Below are 24,048 nucleotides of genomic sequence, written 5' to 3' on the forward strand. Positions count from 1 at the left end.
TCAGAAACAGAATAGTCTGTAATGATCTGAATAGTAACCATACTTATGATACTCTAGAAATTATGAAATAAATTGGTGGACGTGAGGAATTTTTCTATTAATCTTCTGAAAAAAATAATCAACTCAATCACACTCTTCTATAAAAAAAATGTTAGCTAATCTTGCGAGCGCAAAGTTTCTGTTTTTTACAGCAAGATCACATTAACTTTCACCCAAGTCTTCCCAAAGGTCTTACTTGGCATTTTATTGAAAAAAGCTATAATACATGATTACTAAAGTATCTTAATCGTGTAAACACACAAAAACAGTAAGGGTGAATATTGGGTTGTCTCCCAGCAAGCACTTTTCTTTAATGCCTTTTAGCTAGGCATGATGATTTCAATGATGCTCACATAAAAGATAAGAATTGAAACATAAAGAGAGCATCATGAAGAATATGACTAGCATCTTTAAATCTAACCCACTTCCTATGCCTAGGGATTTTGTGAGCACATAATTTATAGGAACAAGAATCAACTAGCATAGGAAGGCAAAACAAGGATAACTTCAAAACTTTAAGCATATAGAGAGGAAACTTGATATTATTGCAACTCCTACAGAAATGTATTCCTCCCTCATAATATTTTTCAATAGCATCATGAATGATTTCAACAATATAACCATCACATAAAGCATTTTTTTCATGATCTACAAGCATAGAAGTTTTTCTACTCTCCACATAAGCAAAATTCTCCTCATTCAGAATATTGGGAGCAAACTTCTTATAAATCCACTTTAGATGATAGTATTATTCATACTCCAAAAGATATAAGTGAAGTTCATGGAGCATTCTACAATTAATACAGACTAACCAATATCCAAGCTCAAAATATATAAGTGAAGCACACGAAGCATTCTATAAAACAATACTCAAAAGATTTAAGTGAAGCACAATGAGCAATTCTATAAGATCATACTTAAAAGATATAAGTGAAGCACCTGAAGCATTCTATAAATCAATGAAGGGCTATCTCATACTGGCGTGGTTCTTAAAGGAAAAACAAAAAAACACAAAGGACATAAATCATGTGAACAAAACAAAAACCAAGGTATACCAATAATTGTTGAAGAAGAAAGATGGGATGCCAACGGGGGCATCCCCAAGCTTATATGCTTGAGTATACTTAGAATATTTACTTGGGGTGCCTTGGGCATCCCCAAGCTTGAGCTCTTGCTTCTCTTTATTCTTCTCACATCGGTAACTCCTCGTTCTTCGAACATTTCATCCACACAAAACTTTAACAAAAACTTTGTGAGATCCGTTAGTATAATAAAGCAAATCACTACCTTTAGGTACTGTTGCAAATTCATTCCAATTTCATATTAGAAAATCTACTGTATTCCAACTTCCCCATGGTTCATACCCCCCGATACTACCCATAGATTCATCAAAATAAGCGATCAACACATAGAAAACAGAATCTGTCAAAAACAGGACAGTCTGTAGTAATCTGGAAGTTTAGTAAACTTCTGTAACTCCAAAAAATTCTAAAAATATGAAAATTTAAACAATTTTTACAGAAGTAATGTACAAAAAGTTTCAGACCCATTTGACTTTCCAGTAAATAAAATAAAATCACGCGCTACAGCCAAAGTTTTTGTTTTTGTACTGTACATAGTAAACAAGTAATCTAACATCCTAAAACCGAAGCTTGGCACATTATTTCTATAATACAATGGATATATACAAGGGGATAATTATTTTCAGAGAAGCTTCCATGAAATTTTTTACATTGTTTCCATGAGCATGAACACAAGTGTTCAAGGTCGACCCTCACTTCTCCAATGCATAATCTTTCAATCACTTCTCTTATTGAAAAACTTTTTAGGTACGAGAGGCAAGTAATTTTTTTGTATTTTCATTCTTTTAATTTTTTGTATGTTTCACCCACAACTAAACAGAAACAAAAATGAAAAACAAAATCTACTTAGTGAAGAAAGCGAACAAGCACACATGAGAATATCAACCCCACGCTATTGCTCCCCGGCAACGGCACCAGAAAAGAGCTTGATAATCCCCAGATGCAGAGAATCATCGTAGCAATTCTCAAAGGTGGAAGTGATAAGTGTGGAGTGTCGAACCCACGAGGAGATAAAGGTAAGATCAATATTCTCTCAAGTCCGATCTGCCACTGATATGACTCTACGTACACCGAACATTTGCTTCCAACTAGAAACAAGAAATAAAGCTATGTTGTGGGTATGAAGAGGATAACTTTGCATGATATCAGAGAGATAAAATATAAAAGTAGGTGTTGTTATCACAAAGCTAGAATATATTACTAAATATTATAAATAGAGAGTGTGGAATAATGATGGATCGGTGTGCAGAATTGTCTTAGCCAATTGTTAACAAGACCGATAGTCATCATTGCAATTTCATATGAGGGAGAGGCATAAGCTAACATACTTTATCTTCTTGGATCATATGCACTTATGATTGGTACTCTAGCAACCATCCGCGGCTACTAAATATCATTAAGGTAAAACCTAACCATAGCATTAAAGCATCAAGTCCCCTTTATCCCATACGCAACAACCCCCTTACTCGGGTTTATGCTTCTGTCACTCAAGCAACCCACTATAAGTGAATCATGAATGTATTGCAACACCCTACATCGAGAATCCCTCACGCTTGCGCGACACGAAGGGCACAATAGGACAGCACCAAAATAAAACATACAACGCATACCAATCTAGATGATCAATCAACCCAAAGACAAAGGATATCTACTCAAAACATCATAGGATGGCAACACATCATTGGATCGTAATATGTGGCATAAAGCACCATGTTCAAGTAGGGACTACAACGGGGTGCGTGAGAGTGGACCGTGTAAAAGATATGAGGATGGTGATGTTGATGAAGACGATCACCGCGGCGATGATTCCCCTCCCGATGGCACTCCGGCGCCACCAAGAGAGAGGAAGAGAGGTTCTCCCCCTTGTGATTCCTCCTCCATGGCCTCCCCCTGGATGGGGAGAGGTTCTCCTTCTGGATCTTGGCCTTCATGACGATGATGGCCCCTCCGGGATCCTCCTCCATAGCCTCCGATGATGATGGGCCCCTCCGAGAGGGTGCCAGAGAGGGCCTAGATTGATTTCTCGTGGCTACAGAGGCTTGCGGTGGCGTAACTTCTGATCTAGGTTTCTTTCTGGAAGTTTGGGTATATATAAGAGGTGTTGGAGTCGGGAACAAGTCAGGGGGGGTCCCCGAGGCGGCCATGAGATAGGGGCCGTGCCCAGGGGGTAGGGCGCCCCCACCCTCGTGGTGGCTTAGGGAATCCTCTGGTCCACCTCCGGTACTCCATGGGCCTCTTCTGGTCCAAAAACAATCTCCGTGAATTTTCAGGCCCATTGGACTCTGTTTGATTTTCCTTTTCTGCGATACTCAAAAAACAAGGAAAAAACAGAAACTGACACTGGGCTCTAGGTTAATAGGTTAGTCCCAAAAATCATATAAAACAGCATATAAAGGCCCATTAAACATCTAAGATGGATAATATAATAGCATGAATACTTCATGAATTATAGATACGTTCGAGACGTATCAGCGCGCCCCCACCCTCATGGATGGTGGCTGGCCCCCCTCTGGTGCTTTCTTCGCCCAATATTTTTAATATATTCCAAAACTGACTTTCGTGGAGTTTCAGGACTTTTGGAGTTGTGCAGAATAGGTCTCTAATATTTGCTCCTTTTCTAGCCCAGAATCCCAGCTGCCGGAATTCTCCCTCTTCATGTAAACCTTGTAAAATAAGAGAGAAAAGGCATAAGTATTGTGACATAATGTGTAATAACAGCCCATAATGCAATAAATATCGATATAAAAGCATGATGCAAAAATGGACGTATCATTAACTTGTCCCTCCTCCCACTCATCCTGTTCAGAAGCAGGCTCGACGGGGTCTTCGGGATCTTCGGCATCGTCCAGACTGTTATTGTCTCCGGTGCCGGTATTGCTGTCCTTTTCACGGCGCGACTTTGAGCAGCAATGCTGACATCGACGTTTTGGTGGTGCCTTGACGGGCTTGTCCTCGCTCGGATCCTTCATGCCGTCGTCGTCATCCTTTTTAGGTGTATCCACTATATACACATCGTATGTGAAGGTGGCCGTCCAACGCCCAGTAAATGGCGGGTCTTGGCCTGGTTTGTCTCCGGCATCGTCGTCCGTATTGTCAATGTCTTTGGAGGCGTAATCTAGCATGTTGGTTAAGTCCTCGACAGTGGCAATTAAGTGGGTGGTGGGTGAAGGAGTCCTGGACTAAGGGGTCCTCGGGCGTCCGGCCTGTTATCTATTGGGCCGGACTGATGGGCTGTGAAGACATGAAGGCCGAAGACTATACCTGAGTCCGAATTAGGCTCTCCTTGGCATGGAAGGCAAGCTTGGCGACCGACTATGAATATTCCTTCTTATGTAACCGACTCTATGTAAACCCTAGATCCCCCCGGTGTCTAAATAAACCGGAGGGGATAGTCTGGATAGGACACATTCATTACCATAGTCATACAGGCTAGGCTTCTAGGGTTTAGCCATCATGATATCGTGGTAGATCAACTCTTGTAACACCCATATTCATCAATATCAATCAAGCAGGATGTAGGGTATTACCTCCATAGAGAGGGCACGAACCTGGGTAAACATTGTGTCCCCTGTCTCCTGTTACCATCGAACCTAGACGCACAGTTCGGGACCCCCTACCCGAGATCCGCCGGTTTTGACACCGACATTGGTGCTTTCATTGAGAGTTCCCCTGTGCCGTCCACAAAAGGTTCGATGGCTCCTTCAATCATCTACAGCGACACTGTCCAAGGAGAAACTTTCCTCCCCGGACAGATTTTCGTGTTCGACGGCTTCGTACTATGGGCCAACTCGCTTGGCCATCTGGAGCAGATCGATAGCCACGCCCCTAGCCACCAGGTCAGGTTTGGAAGCTTGAACTACGTCATGGATATCCGTGGAGACTTGATCTTCAATGGATTTGAGACCGCAGCGATCGCTCCCCCTCGCTCCGATAAACATGACCTAAATCTGTCACCGGATCACATCCAGCGGATGGTCCCTACTGCTGCAACAGCCTTAGAACCGGAGCAAATCATGCCATCCAAAGCCACAGAGTCCCCGGCGTTGGAGCCGCACACGGACTCGGCACCTCGCGCTATCTACGTCAATGGAACTCGGATTCGTTTCCGGCTATGAGTTCTGAGCCGGGTACGCCTGCGGACACCGAGCTGGATCGGTTAATGATTTTCGAATTTAGCACCGCAGACATCTTCCAACATTCACCCTTGGGTGATGTGCTAAACTCTTTAAAGAACTTGTCCTTGGAGAAGGACTCATAGCCGAACTATGTTTGGTTTGAGCCAGAGGCTGATGATGGTTTTGTTTCCCATCCGCCACCCACTTCATAGCCACTATCGATGATTTAACCGACGTGCTCGATTACGGCTGCGAAGACATCGACGGTATGGAAGACGATGCCGACCAGGAGCAAGGCCAAAACCCACCATTTACTGGACGTTGGACGGCCACCTGTTCGTACGATGTGTACATGGTCGACACACCTAAAAAAGCAAGCGACGATGACAAAGGAGATCCAGTTGCGAATAAACCTCCTGAGACACAGTCTAAGCGCCGGTGCCCTAAACGCCACTCTAAGCCTCGTCGCTCAAACGACGGGAATACTGGAACCGGAGAGAATAGTACCCCGAGCGATGCCAAAAATAACGAAGACCCTGTCGGGGCTGCATCCGAACGGGAGGATCAAGACAACGGGCAAGATAACCCTGATAATCAGACCATGCCCAATGACTCAGACGATGATAGTTATCGTCCTGTCTCCGAGGATGATGAGAGCCTCGGCAATGAGGACTTCATCATGCCTGAGGCACCCCTCGAGCAGGAGCGCTTCAAGCGCCAGCTAATAGCCACCGCGAGAAGCCTGAAGAAGAAGCTGTAGGAGCTTCAAGCCGATCAAGACCTGCTCATTGATAGGTGGATTGATGTCCTGGCAGCCGAAGAATACGACCTCAAGCGCTCAGCCAAGAGTTACCCAAAGCATAGACTGCTACCTCAGTTCGATGAGGAGGCACTAAATCCCATACCTCCCTCACACAATGCGGACCGACCACCACGCGGTCGGGATAGTGCGGCGGATCGACCTCCCGCGGTCAGGATAAAGCAGCAACTCAGGCCGAACAACAGTCTCCCCACTACCTCGCAAAAACAGGGACAGAACAGCTCGGGACCATACATATGACCTTCGGCGGGAGGTGGACAGCAGAGCAGAACACACCAGATCAATCTACGGATCGCGAGGACGCTTCCCAACTCGGGATGACGGCTACCTATTAGGGCGTGACAAACCTAGTCACACCCGAGCCGATAACCGCAGACGCACTCCATTGGATGTGCGCCATGATGCGGCCTGATATAGAGGCACCGCACACCCTCTCTGCTTCACAGATGAGGTGCTGGATCACGAATTCCCCGAGGGATTCAAGCCCGTCAATATTGAATCATACGATGGAACAACCGACCCCGCAGTATGGATTGAGGACTTTATTCTCCACATCCACATGGCCCGGGGAGACGACCTCCACGCCATCAAATACCTCCCACTAAAGATCAAAGGGCTAGCTAGACACTGGCTGAATAGCTGGGAGGATCTGAAAGAGGCCTTTCTTGACAACTTCCAAGGTACATATGTCCGGCCACCCGATGTCGATGACTTAAGCCATATAGTTCAACAACCTGGAGAATCAGCCAGAAAATTCTGGACTAGGTTCCTAACCAAAAAGAACCAGATCGTTGACTGTCCGGATGCCGAAGCCCTAGCGGCCTTTAAACACGGCATCCATGAGGAATGGTTAGCACCGTACCTCGGCCAAGAAAAGCCGAAGTCCATGGCAGCCCTTATGGCACTCATGACCCGCTTTTGCGCGGGAGAGGACAGCTGGCTGGCTTGTAGCAAAAGCATAGCCAGCAAGACAGGCCCTTCCGAGGCCAAGAACAGCTCCAGAAAGATCTGGCGCAACAGACACAAACGCCGAAGCAATGGCGACAACACCGATGACACCACCGTTAACGTCGGATTCAGCGGCTCCAAGTCCGGACAGCGAAAGAAGCCCTACAAAAGGAACAGCGAAGGACCATCCAGCCTGGATCACATACTCGATCGTTCGTGCCAGATACATGGTACCCCAAACAAACAAGCCAATCACACCAACAGAGACTGTTGGGTTTTCAAACAGGCTGGCAAGTTAAATGCCGAAAATAAAGAAAAGGGATCACAAAGTGAGGACGAGGACGAAGAGCCCCGGCAGCCGAACACCGGCGGGCAGAAGAAATTCCCCCCTCAAGTCAAAACGATGAACATGATATACGCTACACACATTCCCAAAAGGGAGCGCAAGCGAGCACTTAGGGACATCTACGCGGTGGAGCCAGTCGCCCCAAAATTCAACCTGCGGTCGTCATTCCTGATCACCTTCGATCGTCGAGATCATCCAACTAGTATCCGGCATGGAGGTTCAGCCGCACTGGTCCTCGACCCAATCATCGACGTATTTCACCTAACACGAGTCCTAATGGAAGGCGGTAGCAGCCTCAACCTGGTCTATCAGGATACAGTGCGGAAGATGGGCATTAATCCCTCTCGAACCAAACCCACAATGACTACCTTTAAAGGAGTCATACCAGACGTTGAGGCCTGCTGCATGGGCTCAATCACGCTGGAGGTGGTCTTTGGTTCCCCAGAAAACTTCCGAAGCGAGGAGTTAATCTTCGACATTGTCCCCTTCCGCAGTGGCTACCACGCATTACTCGGACGAACCGCGTTTGCTAGATTCAACGTGGTACCACAATATGCTTATCTCAAGCTGAAGATGCCCGGTCCACGCGGCGTCATAACAGTCAACAGAAACACAGAACGCTCCCTCGGGACAGAGGAGCACACCGCCGCCCTAGCAGCAGAGGTACAAAGTGACCTTCTCAAGCAGCAGCATAGTCTGGCTGCCGAGCCCCTGGACATCATTAAGAGGGTGCGGACCACACTGCAACAGGACAGCGCGGCTCGTCAAGAGCTCAATTAGCAATTAGGCCTTCGTCCCAATCCCGACGAGGTAGTGGCATTCATACCACGCATCCATAACTGCGCACTCAAAATTCCATGGGCATTGACGGAGGCACAAGCTATCCCGGGATCCACGGTTCGGCCAGACCGATCCCGGACACACATATAACTTTACTATCTCTTTTTACCTTGTTTCAGGTTTCTCCTATGGGGGCCTCCTTGGACGGCCTGATTAACAATCTCGTCAAAGGACAAACACATCGGAGCACAGGCATACATGGGAAGCCCTAGAGGCTAACTGTTCTTCAGGACCCACGCACAGTCCACCTTCGGGTATGGCATGTCAAATAGCCGGTTGCTTATTGCATTATTTTGTACCAATGTGCTTGGACGAATTAACCCAACTATAATGGAAACAGTTTATGAGCCAAGTTCAAGGGCTCTGGACCCTATCTCTGTTCTTCCTCTGTTTTCTTTTATATTACTTATTTCTTAGCAGTCGTACAATCTGGTACGTATCATATTTTCCAGGGGCTCTCCATCGCCCCATGATACGGCAACAAAGTCTGAACAATCCCTAAAGATAAGTTCGGCACCCCAAATTTAGCATTATATGCATTGGCTCCAAATCATGTCTTTGGTCAATAGTTGCGTTGCACGGCTCCTATGCTTGCTACCCTATGTTCCGCTAAATCGGCTAGGGTAGTAAAGGGAGAACTACTGCGATTGTGCCCTGGCCTTGACCAGATGAGTACCTCACTAGAGAAAGCCAAAAACTGACTGTCATGATACAGCGAGAGACAGTCAACTGTTCGAGGGTCACAAATCAATGGAGATTTTTTCTGCATTATGCGAAAGATCGGCACTTCCCGATCAGATGCTGACAGCCCCTGGTTCGAACCAGGGGCTGCACCTACGCTTTATTATAAAACTCCTATGGCTAAGTGAGGGTGTTTAAGCCATACAGTCTGATTGCCTTGTTCGTTGCGCTAAACAACTCCTTCAAGGACCATACAATTGGATCAAGCTTGTTTAGATTCCATCCCGAACACCTTCGTACTACCTACGTGAGGGCAGAAGCCGATGACTGGCCAACCCTCAGATTACATACAAATCGGCTGCACAGGAGGAAACAATTCAAAGCATAACAATATTACATTACAAAATAGGCTTTGTTCCCATAATACAAGGCAAAGGTAAAATGAATACATTTATTCAAATACAATATCCTGCGAACATTGTGCGGCCGCAAGGCGAGAACCCTCCAAAACATCTGCAAAATACCGTTTGGGTGTGCGGTGTTCCTTGCCCTCCGGTGGCCCTCTAGTCACCTCGACGGCGTCCATCTTCGACCACCACATCTTGCAACGTGCGAAGGCCATGCGTGCACCTTCAATACTGGCCGAGTGCTTGACGACGTCCAGCCGAGGACATGCGCTCACCATTCACCTCACGAGTCCGAAGTAGCTGCTTGGCATAGCTTCGGCTGGCCATAGACGGATTATAAGATCCTTCATGGATAGTTCGGCCACCCTATGCAGCTCCACCAGCTGTTTCATCTGATCAGTGAAGGACACGGGATACTCCGGCACCACATACTGCGACCAGAATAGCTTCTCTGTAGAACCCCCTCCTTCGGCTCGGTAGAACTCCACGACGTCTGATACACTGCATGGTAAATCCGCAAATGCTCCTGGGGAACTCCGAACCCGGGTTAGTAAAATGTATTGCTTCTCCGCATACTTGCTTTGCAACTTAAATGCCTTACCCGTCGTGATCTTCTTGGCCTCCTGGATCTCCTGGAGGGTAGCCTGAGCCTCATTACATGCGGTCTCCGCGCTCTGACGAGCCTGGGCGAGTTCGATCCCTTGAACCAACGCATCATGCTCCAAGGCTTCGCATTTCTTGACCGCATCCTGGAGCTCCTGCTGGATATCTTTGACCCGGGCCTTGGACTTCTGACGGGCGGCTTGCTGCTGGACAACCTTCTCCTCGGCCCCGCCAAGGGCATTTTTCTAGGCCTCGACCTCTGTCGCGGCTCCTGCACATATTACGACACATCGGTCAATATCCAGCGCCTATCCTTTCTAAACACACAGCAAGTCGTCACTCACCTTGCTTCTCCTGGAGCCGAACCTTAACCTCGCCGAGCTCGTTCTCGGTCCGCTCCAGCCTCTGCCTCAGATCAGAGACTTTGGCAGCATGGGAGGTCGTGGCCAACAGTGACCCCTGCATATTCATACATATTACGTTAGTCTCCTACAAGAGAAAGATTGATCCTCTATCCGGTTCTTCTTTATGAACACCGGACAGTGTCTTAGGGGCTACTATCTACACGAGGTTTTTCTCTTTCTTACCTCGAAACTTGTCAACAGGCTGCTGTAGGCTTCATTCAGTCCACTCTTGGCAGACTGAATCTTCTCAATCACCGCACCCATAAGGACATGGTGCTCGCCCACGACATAGGCACTTCGAAGCGCCTCCATCAGGTTATCCGGCACCCCTGGATGGACAAGGGCCACCGGTGGAAGTGGTGCATCCCCCTCCTTTAAAGCGGGTCGCTCGCCTGACTCCGGAGCCATATGGGCCTCCAGAATCGTATTTGGCTGAGGGCCGAACTGAATATCGGCCTCTACGCCAATCTCCATGGGGATTGGCTCCCCCATGTGTCTGGCAGTGGAGGTCTCGCCCTGTGGCACCTCCCGGACAGCGTCCTGGGCTCTTCCCCGCTTCGGAGCGGTCCTCCGGGATAACACCTCGGTGTCGTCCCTGGCCCCGGGGGAATAAGCAGGCGGTGGCGACATGCTCGCCATCTCCGACGGAGCCAGCAAACCTCCAGATGAGGATCACTGGGTAAGGTCGCGGTCCGGACAACAATAGCACAATTAACTATGTCATAATAATAAAGAGAAAGGGCCGGATGTGCGCATGAGAGAGCCGTGTCACTTACGATGCGGCCTGGGGCTTAGCGCGGGGGCGTCTCTCCGGACTGCTATCAACGTCCCACGCGGTTTTTACCGCTGGGACGCTTTCCCCCTTAATGGGCGTGTCCGCCTCCGGATGCGCCAAAGCCGCCCTCTTCTTCTTCCTCTCCTCAGGGGGAGGGTTGTTTTCCTCCTCCTCCTCCTCTTCATCGCCGTTGTCCTCTGGGATAGAGGAATGGGCTTCGTCGTCTTCGGATGTCATGTCTGAAGTGCCCTTACGACGGGGGCCACCCTTGGCCCCCTTGGCCTTCTTCTTGGCCTTTTTCTCCGGCGCCTTACACTACTAGGGAAAAGGCTAGCAGTAGCGCGGGTTTTAGGTGTATCAGTAGCGCAGTGACCGGCGCTACTAATAAGGCGCTACATCTAACACGTAGCAGTAGCGCGTGCTCACCAGCGATACTGCTACACAAGTGTAGTAGCAGCGCGCTAAACGGAAGCTCGCTACTAATAATAGCTATAGCGCGCTTCTCCTGTGCACGCTACTACTACTACCGCGCTGCTGCTAACTGTTCTCCACTCGCTACTGCTAATTTTAGTAGTTTTTTGTTTTTTCGGCATATATGTCTTGTATTTGAACAGGCTTTATAGAAGAATCTTTAGCACATACAAATGTCATCATGATACACATACAAATGCATGCGAGACCACAAATGTAATCATAGCATATACATAGAAATAGTCTCATCATAATCATCATCCAACACAAAGTGGTATCTTGTCATCATCTCGAAAATAGCGATACATGCAAGTCTTGAATACTTGCAACTACAACGTCATCCATCTAAACAAAGGTATACGCGAGAAGAGCTATCACTATGAGTGAGAGCGGAACTATGCAGTGCATGAGGTGGCGGTTACGAGTCCTCTCTCGCGCTAGCGTGGACCTCAAGTAACTAGCTTCTCCTTCTTGTCTGCTTTTGAAGCCTTTATGGCTGGCGCCCGAGAACCCATTCACTTGCACCTGACACTCATGCCACTCGTTGTACACCCTCGGAATCTTCCCTTTGTACACGACATAGAACATCCATCTCGCCATCAAGAAACTAGGTACCTGTTAGAGATGCATGTTCATGAATAGGATGTATAATCATATATATGCAACAAAATATACTAGAGCAACACCTAAAAAGAAAGGGTTAGCAACTAGATGCAACATACAGTATGCAAATTAATTAACTAGAGGTGCGCAGGTCATCATACGCAAACTAACAAAGTAGAGTTACGCAAGTTCGGCAGGGACCGTGGACATCACAAAGTTTCATCCCTACAAAAAGTATACAAGTTCAACCGACACATATCATCATCATCAGCATCATAAATCACTAGAAGTTCCATCCTTCCATATCATCGAGGATGGACCCTAGCTTCTTGAACGGCATGAGGTCTAGACGTTGCATGCCTATGCAAGTTCAGACGTCAGCTCGCGATATAGGGCCGCGGTGGAACATCCCCTTCTCATCGATGACTTCTTTCATGATGATCGTCGCAATGTTGCTTTGGATGCGAAAGAAGTCATCTCTAAGTTTATAATCCGCTTCTCCATGAGATTCTAGCCACTTGTGGATATGATCATCATTTCTGCTTTTCATGCGAAGCTTTTGGTGATCCGTGTTGAACTGAATCATGAGATGGACGATGTAGAATCCATCCTTCTTGCTTGGTTTTGGAACATGGATGCAGGAGAAGTTAGTTTTATGCGCGAAAACCATCTTCTTGTTCCTTTGTTTCCTGATCTGCATGTGGCCACCTCTAATGCTGAAGCCTTGGAGAGCATCATCTAGAATATTCATTATGTGGGTGTAGTCTTTTTTTCTCGTAGTCTCTGGAAGGGTCAAAATACATGGCGTGGGAGACTTGCGGGTAAAGAACGATAAGGACGGCGTGCCCGTTGCTGCGGGGAAAAGACACCTCAAATTATTCCCCATGTGAGAGAGAAGGAACGATTGAAATGTACGAAAGGGTTGTTCGGAACTGACTTGCTTTGGATGATAAGGCACGAGGACAATTTCCCGGTCCTTATTCTGTACCATGAAGTTTTGGAGGTACTCCCTAGCAGTTTCACGCTCAAAGTCACCGAGACTCAAGAAAGACTCGTGCATGTAGTACGGATCCGCCACACAGATTTGCGAGACTTCTTCACTCTTCATGACAGAGCTCATATGTAGCGCAAAAAGGCGGACGATTGTAAAATCGAGCCGCCTTGTCAGAAACATCTCAAAGATATGGTCAAACCGCAGGAAGAACACCTCCGCGGGCCATGTGTCGACGTAGCACTTCCCCTCAGTCACATGAGCCGCGTATGTCGGATATCCTGGATCCTTTGAGGCTAGTAGCTTTTCTCAGTCGATAGCACATGGTCGTGCAGTCTCCTGAGATCCCCTGATAGTGCCTCCAGCGGTTTTGGCGGTAGCATCGGCTCGCCCGTGAGATGGAACATGGCCGCACCTTTCACGGGTACACGCTCTTCAGAATGCATCGTCTGGCTCCTTTGTGCTCTGGCTTGTTTGGAGGCAGTTATCTTCCCCGATCTCTTCCTCTCCTTTTTCTTGGGCACACCTTCCAGACCCTTCCTTAACCCCTGCCCCAGGGTTCCCGGGCTAAGCACTGTACGATCCCCGGATAGTTGAGCCTGTGTTGAGGCGACATCTCCAGGCGTGTCCTATGAGGAATTCATGAAGAGAGACTTTTTGCAATCCTTCCAACGACCTTCCTGCCCGGGCATATCATCCATATCCTCATTAGCATGCTGATAGCCCGATTCATCATATGGTTGACTCATCAGATCTATGTCACAGTCATACGCGTTTGTATTGAGGAAACCCATAGGGTCGACCTCCGTCTCATCATCCATTCTCTGTTCTACAGGACTGATTACATCAGCCAGTACTATTGCACCCCCTTCATCACGTCATCCGCCGCTCTCACTCGGCACTACAGGAGATGGTAATTGCGTAGGCGGGGTGGTGGTCTCCGCACATGCTTGTTGATGTGTGGTTATTGGTGTGCTCTCGGCCTGCTCCAGACGAATAAGATTCTTCGGCCATAGCAGCACCCAACCCTTGCAGTTTCCTATCCATGGCGGGGTCTCGTCGTCCTCTCCCACGGGATATACCAGAGGAGGCAAATGCTCGTGCCCCGATTTCACACTGGACAAGTTAACCCTGAAGTGCCCAGCGGGGATCGGCTGGTTGTGGAACATGGGTTGCATGGGGTTCATTATCATCCCCTTTCCCACGTCCACCTTCTGGCCTTTGATCAAGTAGAGTATGGTGCACGGGGTTTCTTCGCCCTGCAAACACATATGTCTGTGGCGTAAAACATCCGAAAGGCAACGAAAATGGAATATTCTATATATATACATATGTTGGTGCGACATGCAATTACCGTGACGGCGTCGAGCTCAGCCAAAGACGAAGGCCCACCTAGCGCGCCAGAGACTGAGGACGGGCTGCTATGAGCGGGAGCGACCGCGAGAGGAGGCCCGGTTGCGTGAGCAAGTGATGGTGCGGTGTTGTTGTTGTTCATGGAGATGCTCCCGACGAAACTGGGCATAGGGAAATCATGTACCGTCTTGTCTGGATTTTCCTTCGTCCAGTTGATGATAGCTGGAACCAAGTTAGTAGTGAAATCATTTCTACAGGCAGTTACAGCTGCATTGACTGCCTGCTGGAGCAACTCATTTTTCTCCTCGGCTTTTTTTTCCGTGTCCTCAGCTGCTTTTTTCTCGACCGCAAGCTTCACCTTTGCGTCGATGTCCGCCTGACTAAACTTCTTTTTATGCTTCTTGGCCTCCGGGCCCTCGTTGTAAAACACCTTCCACGTGGCGCCGTCTCCAACACCATGCACACGACCATATTGCGGCCGCTGGCCCAAAGGGAGTCCCTTAAGTTCGTTCAAGGCCCGGTTGAGAGGGGTGTCCCACTTGGGCCTTGTCGGAGAAGTAGGGATTTCGGCTGCAGGCTGGTGATGCTTCTCCAGTAGTCTAATCAATTTCCTCGTGATCTGGTCCGTGTAAAAAACCCTTTTCTCCTTGTCCCACTTGTAGCGGGCCCTGATGAAGTCATGCTCCAAGGGGTTGGTGAACTTCGCGAAGGGGTTTGGTAGACCCGCGGCTTCACGTTCCGCGTCCTCCTTATCCCATATGGGACTTTTACTGAGGTAGCCATGGCTTCTGAGGCGATGCTTCCCCGTGTTCCTTTGTTTAAGGCTCTTGAATTTCGCAGCCTTAGCCTTGGCTTCCTCGGTAGCACAAGTGTCCTTGAACTTTTCGAACTCCTCTTCCGTAAGTGTTGGATTTTCCTCCAGAATCTTGGACAGGGGTTCATCAGCCTCAATAGCTCGTTTCACCCTCCCTTTCCAGGAGGCCAAATCATTGGTAAGCATGACCATGGCGTGATTGTTAATCATTTTCATATTCGGATCATACCAGGGTTGTTCTATGTTATCATCCTGGTCGGGGAACTTCAATCCACTACAAAAAATACACTTCTATGATGATACGTGTTTGTCATAGTAGGTCGCTTTTTTTGTCATGCATGTACATCCAGGACAAATTTATGACAGAATCAAGATAGTCATACATGTGCCGTCGAAGAAGTGTTCCATGACATTACCAAAATTATCATCACGGAAGTGTCCACTTCCATGACGATAAATCGCGCGTCACAGAAGTGCTTTCATCAAGGGTGACCGACACGTGGCATCCACCGTAACGGAATTCTGTTAAGCTATCAGGTCGGGTTTTGGATCCGATAACCCATTAACAGCCCCGACCAATGGGGATTTTCCACGTGTAAAATCATCATTGGCTGGAGGAAACACGTGTCGGCTCATCGTTGGGACAGATGTCAACCACTCATTGGACGGAAGGCGCCTATTATACGTCGACACGTGGGACGGCCCAACAGAGTCCCATTCCTGTGAAAAGGCTGGCCCGTTTGACTTGGTCAAAAGCTGGTAGGTCGGCCCATGGAAAGCTTGTTAACGGCATGTTCGAATATAGCCAAAATACAGCCCGCTAACCCAAGTCCCGTTACGCCCTATCCGAATTAGGCCCAGTAGCGTCATCTAGGCCATCCAATATGATTCCAGCCCGTTTTCACTTCTGGCCCATGTATGGCCCGTGACGTCTTTCGGCCGATATGAGGCCCTACGTAACTCTTGGCCTACTAACGGCCCGTGGTGAAACTGGCCCGTAATGAACAGTGTATCACTTTACACCCATTAACGGCCCGTGGTGAAACTAGCCCGTAATGAACAGTGTATCACTTTATACCCATTAACGACCCGTTATTCCGTTGGGCCGTTTCCAGCCCATGTTATCTTTCGGCCTTCTCAGAGCCCATTTATTCTTGGGCTCATTTCCAGCATTCGTTTACTTACGACCCGTTACTATCATTTTCTGCTTGTGGGCCAAATTCAGCCCGTGGTTACAGTCGGCCCGTTTGTGGTCCGTTAATACGTTGGGCCATTTTCATAGCGTCATCAAATACGGCCTATTAACGATGGCCCGTTATGGTCGGCCCATGAACGGACGATTCCAACTCTAGGCTGTTTACGGCCATAATGCGGCCTGTTATTGGCCCATGTTTGGCCATCGATCATACTGCCCGTATAAGGCCCATTGATGATACGGCCCGTAGAAGGCCCATTGTTTCTATGGCCCGTAGAAGGCCCACTGTTTCTACGGCCCGTAGAAGGCCCACTATTTCTACGGCCCATAGGAGGCCCAGTGTCACTACAGTAAATATTAGCCCATGGTTATTGTGGCCTAGTTTTAAAAAATAGGTTATTGCAGCCACTAGCAAACCGCGGAAAAACAACTGCAATGACTAGAAGCAAACAAATAAACAAGACAACAAGGAAATAAATAAGCAAGCAACTTATGCTAGGCTATCACGGCTATCACACATATTACATCCACTGGGCATCAAAGTTCGCCACCAGTGTAAATAAACGCGCCAATAAAAGAATATACAAAACTGAGAGCACTTCAGAAGGCACTAGGCCTGGCTAGGTCGGGCCCCCCCAAATAGCTGAAGAAGCTGAGTAGACCTTAGTTGTGTCAACGATAGATGCATCAACACTAGATTTAAGGCATGATGGTGCACACGGCAGTCCTCTGACATCTTCATTGCATCTTTGACTTCAAGTCAGAGCTGAGCTGAAGCAAGCCTTTCCGCTTTAAGTCGAGACTGAAGAAGTCGAACTGCTTGAGGCAGTGACTGCACAGAGGTTGTCTCACACCTGCTGGTGAGTAGCTTCAACTCACTGTCTTCATCAAGACAGGACCTTGGGGTCATCTCGCTGTCCTCAAGATGGTTTGGCTCACTATCTTCCCTAAAGTTCTGCCTGGCGTAAGAGATACGAGTCTGAAAGAGAAACAAGGAGACACGTAACAGGTTTCACAATTATATAAGCAAATAAATGGATCTGTTCTGCATAAGGAACATGTTTTTACAACTACAATTTGAAACTGGTAGTTGTTGCAAACATCCAATCAGATGTAAACAGCAAAGCAAACAACCGTGGAGGAAATGATGCCTATCCAAATCTATACTAGAACAAAGTTTGAAGGCTTGAGAAGGATGAACTTACATTACATGTTAACACGGGCTGGACAAAGCCCTTCTCCATGTTGATGGAAGGATAATTCAATAAATTCCCCAAAGAAAATTCTTTATAAGCGTTGCCATTATTCTACATTTTGCAAAGAGTAAATATAGATCAAATAATATTGGAAGAAACAGAGGATAATGAAGCTCAGGTGCAGACTGATGATACATAATCAAATAGCAATTAATTAAGTACAGCGTTACAAGGCAAAAGGGAGAGAGGTACTGACAAGAGCAATGCAGAGCCCATTATTGTTTTGAGATCGTATGATCCTTTGAGCAAGGAGATTCATCTGAAATTAGTTTTCATACAAGAGAGAAGGTAAGGCACAAGCAGAAATTTAGGAGTTCAAATTTTGAATTGATATCATAGACAGTACCTGACGCTGGGCTCCCAGCAGTTCTAATAGGGGTTTGGCCACTGGAGTAGGGGTAAAGTGTGGTACAGTTGGGCCTGTGTTTTCTGTGGCTGCTGATCTATCTGATTTAACAGGTATCACTACCTTTTCCAAATACCTAGTTTGTACTCCTTGACGACCTGCACTCACCCTCTTCCTTTTGGACACCTATTACGAAAGAACAACATTTGACTGGAAAAACATAGTGTGACGACACATGGAATAGGTACAGAAAATGGATAGGTATGGCATATACTCATATATGATGCTTAAACTAAGCAGATGGTGTAACAAAGTAGAAGTAATGCAAGAGGTCAGAAGCAAAATATGTGCGACCAATACAACTTTGCAAAGTTAGAGCAAGCACCTTGATGGGTGAATAAGATAGGCCATCCTCCACCATGCCAAGTTTGTTAGGCCAGTGGATCATTCCGCAATATTCCTCTCGTGCGCCCATTCTCATATTCATTTTGATAATGTTCAATATCTGACATGCATGAAAACATAAAAACAAGTGAGATTTTCTTTGTAATGCAGAAGTGATTCTAATCCAATACTGCCTCCCTGTAAACCCCTTTGTGCTATCTCTGCAATTCTTTTAAAAGATGCCATGCATGCTGTAATTTGTTGTGTGCATTAATATAATGTGGCCTACTACTCAAAATATGAGAGCTCCAGAAGTGATGACACTTCGCAGATGATAGCTTCAACATATAGTAAAGAAGAACAAGTCGACCTGACCTGACAGATTCAAAATATACTAAGGGAGAACAACTCGACCTGACCAGTCGACCGCAAGAGAAGAGTATCATCTTAAAGAAGAGCAGAAGAGCAAGCAGATTGAAGATATTACAAGTCTTTTAATACAATGTCGGTTGGCCACCCATGATGAACCAGAGCGCACAGAGAAATACTATTCTTTCCGGTCTCTCCATATGTGGCTCACATGCATTTCGAAACTAAAGTAGGAACATTTAGCTAACCAATTAAACATCTCTCAGTTTTACTAATATCAGCAATAATATCAGATATGAATTTGTACAACTAAGCTTGTTTAGCTCGATGGGTGGAGCAGTGCTATTACGACACGAACCACGTAGGCTGATTGTGGTCATCATAAAATGGGGAAAACATAAGCATGATGAGTACAGTGTTGACCGTGGCAGTGGGATGGCAGATCTGAAGCTGCAAACCGCGCAAAGGGTAGTTAGCAACCGATGTTTGCTTTGAAATAACAACTAAGATTTGGTATGGACAAGAAAGTACGGTCAACAAGTGACAAAGAAATGCAATTATGCTGTCTCTCTATATGTCGCGACATGCATTTGGAAACTCAAGTGGGACCTTTAGCTAACCAATTAAATGTGTCGGTTAACTAATATCAGTATCATATCACAATCATATTTGAACAACTAAGCTTTCGAATTCTGAGTGTTGTGTTGTTTAGCTTGAAGGGTGGAGTAATGCTAGTACGACAGAAAGCACCTACGCAGATCATAGTAGAGTAGATAAAAGGGGAAAACCCTAAGCATCAAGAGAAAAATCAGGAAAGTGGAACTAGCTGGACCAGTGGGTGGCGCACATGCTTTTCGAAACGAATATAGGAACATTAGGTGACCAATTAAACGTTCTCTGTTTTAGTGATATGAGCATCATATCAGATTCGTATTTCAACACGTAAGCTTTGGGTTGAGGTCTTGAGGAGCAGTGCTAGCACGACACGAAGCACCTACGATGATGGTAGTGAATATAAAGGGGGGAAACCATAAGCTTTACGAGTATAGTGCCCGTGCCATGGCGGATCTGAAGGTGCAAACCGGACAAAGCTACTTCGCAACCAATGTTTGCTTTCAACTAGCCACTACGATTTGGTACGGACAAGAAAAGTACAGTAAACAAATTACGATCTATTTTCTGGGTGAGATCAATAACTTAAGCACATATGGAAGAGTACCACCTCTCTTGCGACGCCGTGTAGGCCTATGCTGATACGTTGAGGGTGCTGCGGGTGCGATGGCTGTCGGCGGCGGGGAAGAAGACTTTAGACGGCAGACGGCCGGGTCGGGGGATATATCCTGTTGCCGTGGACGAGGCGGTCGTAGGAGCGGCAACGGCAAGGTGGACGACGGCGCCGATGAAGCGAGAGGAGGCGATGAAAGGATGCTGGTCCAGCGCCGTGGATGAGAGACGTCCATCTCTTGCAGTGGACGATGGGGTAGGGGTAGCGGCTCCGGCAAGGTGGAGGATGGGGTGGCGGACGGAGGAGGCTGGCCGCAGTGCGGAGGTTGTCGTGCCGCCAACGGTGTATGAATGGGGAAATGGAGGGGAGGGGGATCTCAAACTTTGGGACGCGCTTCTCTGAAATGGGGGAAAGTTACGAACTTATCCCCCGTTTAAAATTTCGGACATCGCGTCGGTTGGGGATAGGACGGTAATCTCGCATCTCCCAAATATTTGCCGGTAACTATTTCGGGCGAGGAGAGGGTGTTTTGCCGCCCACGGTTGGCGCCCATGGTGTATGAACGGGGCTGACAGGTAGGGCGGTTGTGTCACGTCTGATGGAAGTTACACATCTGCCCCTATTTAAAATATAAGCCTACATCAATTTCGGACGAGGAGAGTTTGTTTTGCCGCCCACCGTGTATGAATGGGGAAATGGAGGAAGAGACACATGTCTTTCGGACGAGCTTGAATCAAATGTGTTTTGTTGCCCACGTTTGGCGCCCACCGTGTCTGAATGGGCTCAGAGGCTGTCGTGTCACATATGATTGAAGTTACTAGTCTACCCCTGTCGACAGCAGTGTAAATCATGTCGATAAGGATGTCAAGTGTCACGGGTAGACAATAATTTCCATCTCGCAAACACTTGCTTCGAGCAGCCCACAAATTATAGTGGGTGTTTAGCCGCTTCGTTCAAAACTTGGGAGAATTAGCATTCACGTTTGCCCTGGGACCTGGCAAACTAAATTCAAATCCAATTTGTATTCGATTACGAATATCCACAGATAATTATACGTTTTGTTATTTATTTCTTCAAAACCACAACAAAGATTTATTCCACCTTTATATATGATTATGATTTAGAAATGTCGTGATCTTCGAATTCAGTAGGTTGGATACACTCTGAGTCAAACAGTTATTTCATCCAATACAATATGCTCACATGACAAACAGTTCACCTTATGTCAATCATACAAGTTCTGAGGATTACCTCGCCTAAAAAATTCGGATCATTACAACACATGGACAACATAGGGGGTCTTGCAACATAATCCATTCAGAGACATGACACAACATGCAAGTACAATAATCTAATGAAAATTTGAACTGGTATCTAAAGAAGAACCGGGATTATCTTGGGCTTCAGATAGCAGAAACAGCAGGACCTCCTCCGTCTTCAAATGCAACATTCTTACTTCCTCCAATTCTTGGGTTGCTTGCATAATGCGTGCCGCTAATTCCGTAATTTCCAGCCTCAAGATAAATATTACCTCATTCATGGCAGCCACACCATCTCTTTCTGCCTCTAGTAGAGCCTCAAGCACTATAATATCTGTGCTCAGACTGCTCTCCGGCGGTGTTGCCTCTAAACTGCTACCATCTGGTAACATGGATGGCGCACTGCTTCCACAAATAGATTCTGGGGTTGTACATTGTGTCCTAGTGTGAACGGCATCCTGAAAGGTTTCCGCTGGACATCAGTAAGAGATAGTTATCGTATGATCCAGGCAGTAAGCTTACATGGTAAACGACGGACGAATTATTGCCGAGCATGGCAAACTATATTTAAATGGTTCGAAGCAGCATCAGCCGAAAAGAAATTAAAATGGTAAGATGAAACTAGGGATGTAAGTGGCAAATAAACGAAATCCGCCAGTCCCATCTAGTTAGTTTTTGCTACCTCCCTAGTTCATTTTCCTCAAAAAACAAAAACTCTTTTGAACTATCATACCACTAGTGGACTTTAATCGGGATTAAACCGGACCCAGTTGACATCCCTAGTTGAAAGGGAGTGTACAACCGCTATATTTAAGTTGCCAAGGCATCTAAGCAGTTGAAATAATCTGAGAAAGCACTTAACAGTGTGGCCTCATATAAACTACGAAGACAGTCTTGTGATGAAGTTGAGAGGAAAAGTTAAGGACTCAAATGAAATAGGCATGCATTTCTTTACGATAGTACAGCAGGCACTGCTGACATATTGGCCAACTGAGGTATAGCGTAACAACAGATAAGCATTCGAATCAAGCAATACAGCAAAGCAGACAACTGAACTATTTGTAATTCGGTAGGATTACACGTTGAGGGCACAAGCCAAGAAAGCAGCCCACTCGCATTACATTTCACATGTACTAAAACACACTGGCTTACCATATGTTGCTGTGAAGCCTAGCTGCTGTTGCAATGTTCTTTGAAGATATCGTCAGCATCCCGTGGTTGCAAATCTAGTTGTTGTAGTTTATTCTGCACCATCTATTTAGGTAAAATTAATTTTAATCGCATGCACCGGTCCGAATTGATCATCAATGGTTCATCTAAACTAATGAAAGAAGGGTGTGTGCATACACGACAATACTCCCTCCGATTCTTTTTACTTTGCGTATAACTTTTTCTCAGTTTTCTCGTATTAGTCTGCGCGTTGCCGATTCCTAGCGCTGGTTTCCTTTTGTGCCCCGCCCCATCCGCCTCTGCCCTAATTAATTGGCAAATTAGTCCAGAAAAATTAAACCAGTGCCCTCCTTGGTATGCGGGTCAAGAGTTATGGGCAGAGTAAATAGAATCGGAGGGAGTATATCTGCTTCCCTCTATTTTTATGCTTGTTCGAGGTGCCAGCCCCAAAAGAACAAATATTTTGCTTGATGGGGTTGGCAGCTCCATAATTAATAGAAGCATCAAATTAGTCATGCAACTTGGGAAGATCAAGAACACACAAACAAGTAATGAACAGAGGCTCGGAGCAGTGATGTAATAGCTAGCATCAGAAAATGTAGGGTAAAACGAACAAAAAGCAGCGGAACCACATGCTAGTTTGCTGATGTGTAATTAAGCATAGAGAACATTAAGCAGTCTGATGGAACCAACAGGTGGCATCAGGACAAAACTAAAGCATATTAACTATATGTGCACTGGTATGTAATTTAGCACATGTAACATGTTCACTGCCAGAAGTATGGCCCTGCAGGTGCAAGCAGAATAACGTGTCTCATGAAAAACTAAATGATGCCCTGAAGAAATTCAAAGGTGCGGTGCTTATGCTAGGAAAGTGAACGTAGGCGCCGGCCGTTGGATAATAGTACCTGATTCTCGGCAGCGTATGGGTATCATTGTCATACTTGATAGCTAAGGATCGTCGATGGTGCTCGTGTTGCGGTTGAGTTTGGGTCGGCTGTCGCCGTCGCTGAAGCGGCTCTGGTGCTACGGTTGTGGCACCTGTCGACATACAAGAAAGCTCATCTGTGGTAAGTGAACAGTTGCACGATAATGAGAAAAACCAAAGGAGTACAAATCGAAATAACCTGATGAGGCTGCGGCGTCGGTACAGTGGACGAAGGCTTCGGCGGGCGCGTTGTACAGTGCTTTCGGTGGGGTGGTGGAGTTGAATATGGCGTCCGTGGAGCGGGTCCGGTGCAGTGGACGAAGGCTTCGGCGGGCGCGTTGTACAGTGCTTTCGGTGGGGTGGATCTGTTGCGGCGGACGAGGGCTTGTATGAAGGGCCAGCGAAGGGGTGGACGAGGGAGTCAGTGAAGGGCCTACGCTGTGGTGGACGAGGGTGCCGGTTAAGCAGATCCGGTGCGGTGGACCATGATGGCGGTCAAGGAGATCTGGAGCGGTGGACAAGCTAGTCACTGAAGCGGCTCCGGTGAAGTGGTGAGTTGGCAGTTGTGGGTTCCAAGGTGCGGAAGGTAGATCAGGCGGGGTGTGAGGTCCACCGCTGCGGTAG

The sequence above is a fragment of the Triticum aestivum genome, chromosome 5A (genome assembly GCF_018294505.1).
Source record: "Triticum aestivum cultivar Chinese Spring chromosome 5A, IWGSC CS RefSeq v2.1, whole genome shotgun sequence".
NCBI lineage: Eukaryota > Viridiplantae > Streptophyta > Magnoliopsida > Poales > Poaceae > Triticum > Triticum aestivum.